This window comes from Terrapene carolina, unplaced genomic scaffold (genome assembly GCF_002925995.2).
Source record: "Terrapene carolina triunguis isolate 2854851 unplaced genomic scaffold, T_m_triunguis-2.0 Scaffold67, whole genome shotgun sequence".
Classification (NCBI taxonomy): domain Eukaryota; kingdom Metazoa; phylum Chordata; order Testudines; family Emydidae; genus Terrapene; species Terrapene triunguis.
Genome location: NW_020664418.1, coordinates 27,722,382 through 27,731,554, shown reverse-complemented (window position 1 = coordinate 27,731,554; position 9,173 = coordinate 27,722,382).

Sequence of the window (9,173 nt, the reverse complement as noted above, 5' to 3'; positions counted from 1 at the left end):
TGAGTGTTTTTGAAGTTTCCCACAAATTTTGAGCTTTTTTAAAAAAAAAAATCATATTTGCTTTTTTAAGTGTAAAATTGAAGGAAATTACAAAATGAAGTTGTTTCAGCCTAAACAAATTGAACATTTCAAAAGTATTGAAACAAAACGTTTAAACTTTTTCCGAATTGGGGGTGGAGGGAGGAGGATTGAGACAAACGATTTGGCGAAACGGACATGAATCATGAAACATTTTGTGTTGCTGAATCTGCACCTTTTCCTGGGGGGGGGGGGGGGAAAAAAATTTTTGACCAAAATATTTTGCCCAGCTCTACTCCAGAGTTCTCATCACAGCTCTGTCACTGACCTGCAGTGTGACCTCTCTGCCTCACTTTCTCCATCTGTAAAATTCAGGTGCTGACTTCAGATCCACATGAAAGGGACAAAAGTCACATTAAGCCACACAGTATAACTCATGCAAGGCCTGCTTCTGATCAGACTCAAGTGTTAAACAAGTTTCAATTTATAGGATGTTCAGTTTCTTATCTTGAACTTTTTTTTTTAAGATAAGGGAGGTAAGGGGAGAAATGTTTAAAAAAAAATTGAAATGCATTCCAGCCCCTTATGGTGTAGAAGTAGAAATGGATTTTATTAAAAAGTTCTAAAATAGAGAACAAACAAAGTGTAGAAAAAGAGATTAGAATCCAGATTGCAGTGAACATCCTAGTCAAGAATGTGTGTTGGGGGTGGGAGATCAGGGTTGGAAGGAGGTTGTTTGTGGGGTTCTTTTAAACACAAAAAGTGGCCACAAAAATAAGTAAATGATTGTTGTTTTTCCAAATCAATCATGAGCTGAAAACAGGTCATAAACTGGAACATAACAGATGGATGAAATGCATAGTTATTAGCAGGCTATAGCTTTGGTGTGAGTGGGACGTCTGCTGGTTTAACTTTTTGTGAGTACTCATTTTGAGCCTGTTTTTATCAAAGTGGTATTTAAGCTAGTAAAGACTAAAAATAGCAAGCCCCCCATGTTCTTGAAAGAAGCTTTAAAAAAAAATAAACCAACAACTTCATCTGATGCCTCTGCTTTCAGTATGAGAAGAGTTAGAAATCATCTATTTTTTTAAATAGATCTGTGATCCTTATCTGTATGGCAAAAAGGGTTGATGAGTAAGTGCATTTTTAATCTCAAAGAGAGATTGCAGTTTACAGGAAGCTGTGGTAGTGATGAAAAGAATGAATAAGTAACTGTACCACAGTTTCCTTAGAAAGAAGAATTTTAATATACTGTATAATACTGTGAAAAACTATAATGCAGTTTCTAAAGTTGTCTGGATATTTTTCTCTGGGTTTAAGCTTAACAGTCACATAGAATCATAGAACTGGAAGGGACCTTGCGAGGTCATCTAGTCCAGTCCCCTGCACTCATGGCAGGACTAAGTATTATCTAGACCATTCCCGATAGGTGTTTGTCTCACCTGCTCTTAAAAATCTCCAGTGACGGAGACTCCATAACCTCCCTACGCAATTTATTCCAGTGCTTAACCACCCTGACAGTTAGGAAGTTTTTCCTAATGTCCAACCTAAACCGCCCTTGCTGCAATTTAAGCCCATTGCTTCTTGTCCTATCCCCAGAGGTTAAGAAAAACAATTTTTCTTCCTCCTCCTTGTAACAATCTATTACATACTTGAAAACGGTTATCATGTCCCCTTTCAGTCTTCTCTTTTCCAGATTAAACAAACCCAATTTTTTTCAATCTTCCCTCATAGGTCATGTTTTCTAGACCTTTAATAATTTTTGTGGCTCTTCTCTGGACTCTCTCCAATTTGTCCACATTCTTCCTGAAATGTGGCACCCAGAACTGGATACAATACTCCAGTTAAGGCCTAATCAGCGCAGAGTAGAGTGGAAGAATTACTTCTCGTGTCTTGCTCACAACGTTCCTGCTAATACATCCCAGAATGATGTTCGCTTTTTTTGCAACAGCGTTACACTGTTGACTCATATTTATCTTGTGGTCCACTATGACCCCCAGATCCCTTTCCGCAATACTCCTTCCTAGGCAGTCATTTCCCATTTTATATGTGTGCAACTGATTGTTCCTTCCTAAAGGGAGTACTTTGCATTTGTCCTTATTGAATTTCATCCTATTTACTTCAGACCATTTCTCCAGTTTGTCTAGATCATTTTGAATTTTAATCCTAACCTCCAAAGCACTTGCCACCCCACCCAGCTTGGTATCGTCCACAAACTTTGTAAGTGTACTCTGTATGCCATTATCTAAATCATCGATGAAGATACTGAACTGAACCGGATCCAGAACGGATTCCTGTGGGACCCCACTCATTATGTCCTTCCAGCATGACTGTGAAGCACTGATAACTACTCTCTGAGAATGGTTTTCCAACCAGTTTTGCACTCACCTTATAGTAGCTCCATCTAGGCTGCATTTCCCTAGTTTGTTTATGAGACGGTCATGCGAGACAGAATCAAAAACTTTACTGAAGTCAAGATATACCAAGTCTACTGCTTCTCCCCCCCCCTCCCGTCCACAAGGCTTGTTACCCTGTCAAAGAAAGCTATCAAGTTGGTTTGACATGATTTGTTCTTGACAAATCAATGCTGGTTGTTACGTATCACCTTATTATCTTCTAAATGTTTGTAAACTGATTACTTATTTATTTGCTCCATTATCTTTCCGGGTACAGAAGTTAATCTGACTGGTCTATAATTCTCTGGGTTGTCCTTATTTCCCTTTTTATACATGGGCACTATATTTGCCCTTTTCCAGTCTTCTGGAATCTCTCCCATCTTCCATTACTTTTCAAAGATAATCACTAATGACTCAAATATCTCCTCAGTCAGCTCCTTGAGTATTCAAGGATGCATTTCATCAGGCCCTGGTGACTTGAAGACATCTAATTTGTCCAAGTAATTTTTAGCTTCTTTCCCTATTTTAGCCTTTTCTGATCTTACCTCATTTTCACTGGCATTCACTACATTAAGACATCCAATCACCACCAACCTTCTTGGTGAAAACCGAAACAAAAAAAGTCATTAAGCACCTCTGCCATTTCCACGTTTTCTGTCATTGTTTTTTCCCCCCTCATTGAGTAACGGGCCTACCTTATCCTTGGTCTTCCTCTTACTTCTAATGTATTTGTAGAATGTTTTCTTGTTACCCTTTGTGTCTAGCTAGTTTGATCTCATTTTGTACCTTGGCCTTTCTAATTTGGTCCCTACATACTTGTGTTATTTGTTTATATTCATCCTTCTACTTTGACCTAGTTTCTACTTTTTGTAGGACTTATTTTTTATTTTTAGATCATTGAAGATCTCCTGGTTAAGCCAGGGTGGTCTCTTGTCATACTTCCTATCTTTCCTATGCATTTGGATAGTTTGCTCTTGTGCCCTTAATGTCCCTTTGAAAAACTGCCAACTGTCTTCTATTGTTTTTCCCTTTAGACTTACTTCCCATGTAGGGTGACCAGACAGCAAGTGTGAAAAATTGGGACGGGGGTGGGGTGTAATAGGTGCCTATATAAGACAAAGCCCCACGTATCGGGACTGTCCCTATCAAATCAGGACATCTGGTCACTCTATTCCCATGTAATCTTACCTACCAACTCTCTGAGTTTGCTAAAGTCTGCCTTCTTGAAATCTATTGTCTTTATTTTGCTGCTCTCTCTCATCATTCCTTAGAAACACGAATTCAATCATTTCATGATCACTTTCACTCAAGGTGTCTTCCACTTTCAAATTTTCAACCAGTTCCTCCCTATTTGTCAAAATCAAATCTAGAACAGCTTCTCCCCTGGCAGTTGTCTCCTCCTTCTGAAATAAAAAATTGTCTCCAATACATTCCAAGAACTTATTGGATAATTGCCTTGCTGTGTTATTTTCCTAACAGATGTCTGGGTGGTGATGGGGGACTTCAGCTACCAAGTCCTGTGCTTTGGATGATTTTGTTAGCTGTTTAACAAGGAACATATTTGTTCCTTGCTCTGGCTGATCTGGTCTAGCACAGTAAAGGAACAGAAATATTGCCTTTTAAAACTGATCTCTAAGACTGGGAACTTTCTTTCTTTTGGGGGGATGGGGGATGGGGGGAGGTCTTTCAATACAAAGGGCACTCTTCCTAATGCAGAGCTTCTTTACAGCTACCCAATAGGATAGAGTTTTCTCTCTCTCCATAAAAAGCTGTAAATCTTTTTCCTCACTATGGCTTTGTCTTGAGTAGAAGGCCTTAGGCCTTGTCTACTCTATCAATGCTTTGCAGAGCCTTTAGTGTAGATGCAGGTTATGCCAACAGGAGGAATTTTTCTGTTGGTATAGTAATATCACCTCCCCAAACAACATTAGACTTGAGGTTTTGCTGCCCTAGCACCGTCTGCCAAGAGTGAGTTTTTTTTCCACACTGCTGACCAACATAGTTATGCCAACAAAACTTTGTAGGGTAGACTTCCTACTGTAGCTGCAGAGTAACACCATTAGCTTGGTTTTAGCTCATGTTCTAGCCCAGAAAGAAGCTTAAGCTACAGTTTGACCAAGTAACTGGTGCAAAATTTTCAAAACCACCTAAGTGACAGGCTCCTAAATACCATTTTCAAGAGACTAATGAGTTTAACTAGCACATGTTAGCTAAACTCAACCACTTTTCCTGTCAAGACAATGCCAATGTGGACATAGTTAGCCAGGAAGCATGTGATATTTAGCGCTCTCTCTTGGCCAGCAGACAGAAACAAACATAAAATTGCCCGGTCTCACATCTCAGATTAGACTTTATATCTAATACAAACAGAAGCAACATGCCTTTTCTTGGGTGACAGCCACACAATACTTTTGTCCCATTACTGCTTAGCCTTCTCTTGTAGTGATTTAACAAAGGTTGATCTCTTGTAATTCCCATGTATTTTTTTAAACCATCACCACATTCAGTACTGTCAACACAGAGAGTGCTGCATTTCCCCTCTCATTCAATTTCTCCCTCAATTAAGCATGTCCTACCAGGCTGACAGAGTTCTTCCTTCATTTCTCTCTACATCATCTCACAAAAATTAAGATGCTTTTTGAGGTACAGATGTTTCTGAAATAGGTAATTAAAATGAGTACTCCACATACATAGGTCTCCTTCAACTTATGACCCTTCCCAACCACCAAGAAAAGAGTTGCTGCCTCTAATTCTAAAGGTTTTGTGAAAAAGTCAGGGCTGCAAGGCACTGAACACTTCTTGAGTCACTGGGGGTTGAATGTGTTCAGCACCCTGTGGAATCAGGCTCCAAACCTTCTATGCAAAATGTTCCAGTTGAAAAACACAATGTACTTTAAGAACTAACGTAATTAGTTGTCTGTTGTTCTGGTAGGTCAAAATAAAAAAGTTTTAACAGCATACGCATAGGTTAAATCCCTCTGTAATACAAGGGAAAAATGCCTTGTTTAATCTGTTTAAGACAAGATTCCATTCTAGCAGCTTGCTCCAAGCAGCCTCTCAATAACTCTTCCAAAGGATTCTCTTGAGTGTCTTTCTGAAACCAAGACTTCTATTTCCTGCTGCACAAACACAGCAAAAGAAACCTAATCTATGTCTCTGGCATTGGAGCACCATATCGGAAATTCACAATTTAACAAACAAGCAAACACCAATCATGCTTTATAGCCAAAGAATCTTTCAAAAGCCTGCTGCCTCACTGTCCAACTTGAGGCTAGTTCCTGCTCCCATGGAAGTCAATGGAAATTTGGTTATACAGCGGCTGCAGCGGCACTCTGTTATCCTGCTGCCGTTCCTGAAGCTCCACCAGATGCCAGAGGCAGAGCATGTCCGTTTGATCATGCAGCAGGCCCAGCATTGCAGCCTGCCACCTCTCATCTCAAGTGTCCCTCATGACCTCACGTTCACTGGCATTTTTCCTGTACTTAGATACCGTGTCCTTCCACTCATTCAAATGAGCTCTTTCATTGCAGGTGCATTCCATTATTTCCGAGAACATCTCGTCTCGCATCCTCTTTCTTCGCCGCCTTATCGGAGATAGCCTTTGGGACGGAGGAGGGAGGCTTGAAAAATTTGCAGCTGCTGGAGGGATGGAAAAAAGGAAAAGTTTTTAAAAAGATACATTTTACAGAACAATGCTTATACTCTTTCACGGTGAACAACACTATTCACATTACATAGCACATGTGATTTCAGTACAAGGTTGCATTTTCCATCTTAATATTGAGTGCCTGTGGCTTTGGTGTTAGAGATCACAGACGCAGGTCCGGGCAACAGAATTCGGCTTGCATGCGGCCATGGTAAGCCATTGTCTTTCGGCTTCTGCGCCCTCCTTTCCCACATACCAAGCAAAGCCCGTTGACTGCTGCGGTTTTCCTGTTAACCTTCAGCAGCAGAAAAATTAACCCCCGCCCCCACATCCAATTCTATGGGATGATCGCTTTATCCCTCCCCCCACCATGTGGCTGGTATCAGGGAAGATCCCTGCTAGCCAAAGGCGAAAAGCTCAGCGCCAGTTCCACCCCCTCCTCCCCCAACCACAGTTGGCTAACTGCAGGGAAGGATTTCTTTTCAGCCACAGGCAAAAAGCCCAGTAGGAACGGCCACCTCTGTCCCCTTAATTAAATTCCCGTATTTCAACCAGGTTACCATGAGCGATATCACTCTCCAGAGGATTACACAGCGAGATAAAGAACAGATTTTGCTTGAATGCCAGCAAATACTGGGACATACGCTGCCAGGCTTTGTCATGCAATGATACCAGAGTACTTGCTACTAGCATGGCGTGGTCAAGTGTCCTACCATGGAGGACGGAAGAAGGCTGCACTGCCCAGAAACCTTTTGCAAAGGCTTTTGGAGTATCTCCATGAAGCTCTCCTGAAGATGTCCCTGGAGGATTTCTGCTCCATCCCCAGACACGTTAACAGACTTTTCCAGTAGCTGTACTGGCTGCAAATGCATCCCAAGTCCTCAGGGCAAATTAATCATTAAAAAACGCTTGCTTTTAAACCATGTCTTATATTTTAAAAGGTAAACTCACCTGAGGTCCCTTCCATGGGGTCATGGTCTTGGGTACTGGCTTGGGAGGGTACTTCAGTCAGGCTGAGAAAAAGATCCTGGCTGTTGGGGAGAACGGAGTGCTGTGTGCTCTCCGCAAGCTCGTCGTCCTCCTCCTCTTCCCCGTCCACAGAATCCTCAGGTGTGGCTGATGAGATTACCCCTCACCTTGGAATCCACGGTCAGAGGTGGGGGCCCCCCCTAGAATTGCATGCAGCTCAGCGTGGAAGCAGCATGTCTGCGGCTCTGACCCGGAGCGACCGTTTGCCTCCTTTGTTTTCTGATAGGCTTGTCTGAGCTCCTTGACTTTCATGAGGCACTGCTCTGAGTCCCTATTGTGGCCTCTCTCCATCATGCCCTTGGAGATTTTTTTCAAAAGTTTTGGGATTTTGTCTTTTCGAACGAAGTTCTGCTAGCACTGAATCCTCTCCCCATATAGCAATCAGATCCAGTACCTCCCGTACGGTCCATGCTGGTGCTTTTTCGATTATTGGCCTGCATGGTTACCTGTGCTAATGAGCTCTCTGTGGTCACCTGTGCTCTCCTGTGCTGGGCAAACAGGAAATGAAATTCAAATGTTCGCAGGGCTTTTCCTGTCTACCTGGCCAGTGCATCCGAGTTCAGATTGCTGTCCAGAGCGGTCACAATGGTGCACTGTGGGATAGCTCCCGGAGGCCAATACCATCGAATTGCGGCCACACTAACCCTAATTCGAAATGACAATATTGATTTCGGCGCTACTCCGCTCATCGGGGAGGAGTACAGAAATCGATTTTAAGAGCCCTTTATTTCGAAAAAAATGGCTTCGTTGTGTGGACGGGTGCAGGGTTAATTCAATTTAACGCTGCTAAATTCGAATTAAACTCATAGTGTAGACCAGGCCTATGTCTAATTTTCTACTTTTACAGCATGAAGGTTGTAACATGCTGTTAAAGAGCTAAGAAACTCAGTGGTGGGTCACACACTCCACTCTCAGATCACACATACACCTCTATCCCGATATAACACGGTCCTCTGGAGCCAAAAAAAAAAAAAAAAAAAAAAAAAAATATCTTACCGCACTATAGGTGAGACCGCATTATATCGAACTTGCTTTGGCCCCCCTGCTCCTTGTCCCGACCACCCCCTCCAGAGACCCCCCCATCCCTAATCACCCCCTACCCAACCCCCGTGCTCCCTATCCCCTGACTGCCCCAACCCCTATCCACACCCCCCACCACATGACAGGCACTCACCGGCAGTGGTGGGAAGCAGAGCAGTCCAGCCCCAGCCCACTCCACTCCAGCAGCTCCCAGCCGCGGTGCTCTGGTTCCTGACGCCGGTGAGAGCGGGGAGGTTGGGTAGAGGATGCCCCCCGGACTCACCTGTGGCAAGAAGCAGAGCGCCGCAGGTGGGAGCTGGCGGAGTGGAGCGGGTTGGGGCCGGGCTTCTCCGCTTCCCGCCGCTGCCGGTGAGTGCGGGGAGATTGGGGAAAGGACGCCCCCTGCACTTACCTGCGGCAGGAAGTGGAGCAATGTGGCCCCAGCCCGCTCCGCTTTCCTTGCCCCGGCCCCAGCAGTGTCGCTGGGGGGGTGGGGAAAGGCCCCGCACTCACCGGCAGCGGTAAGCGGAGCAGCCCAGCCCCAGCCCGCTCCACTCCGCCAGCTCCCAGCCGCAGCACTCCGCTTCCCGCCACGGGTGAGTACGGGGGGACGTCCTTTCCCCAACCTCCTGCTTCCGCTGATGCTGGTGAGTGCAGGAGCAGCCCAGCCCCAGCCCGCTCCACTCCACCATCTCCCAGCCATGGCGCTCAGCTTCCCACTGCAGGTGAGTATGGGGGGGCGTCCTTTCCCCAACCTCCCTGCACTCACCGGCGGCGGGAAGCGGAGCGCAGGGAGCTGACATGCTGATCCTCCGGAGCGCTGCTTTACCGCGTTGTATGCAAACCCATGTTATATCGGGTCACGTTATATCAGAGTAGAGGTGTACTACAAGTATGCTTTCTATTCCCAATGGGGTTAGGACTAAGGGCAGAGTGACAGACCTAACTCTGAATTTGCATAAGACTAGAAACCTATAATTTTAAAGAAAAAGGTCAGTGGAATCAAATGCAATTCGGTCAATGTATGTGCAGCTGGCCATCTAAGAAAACACCATATTTACATT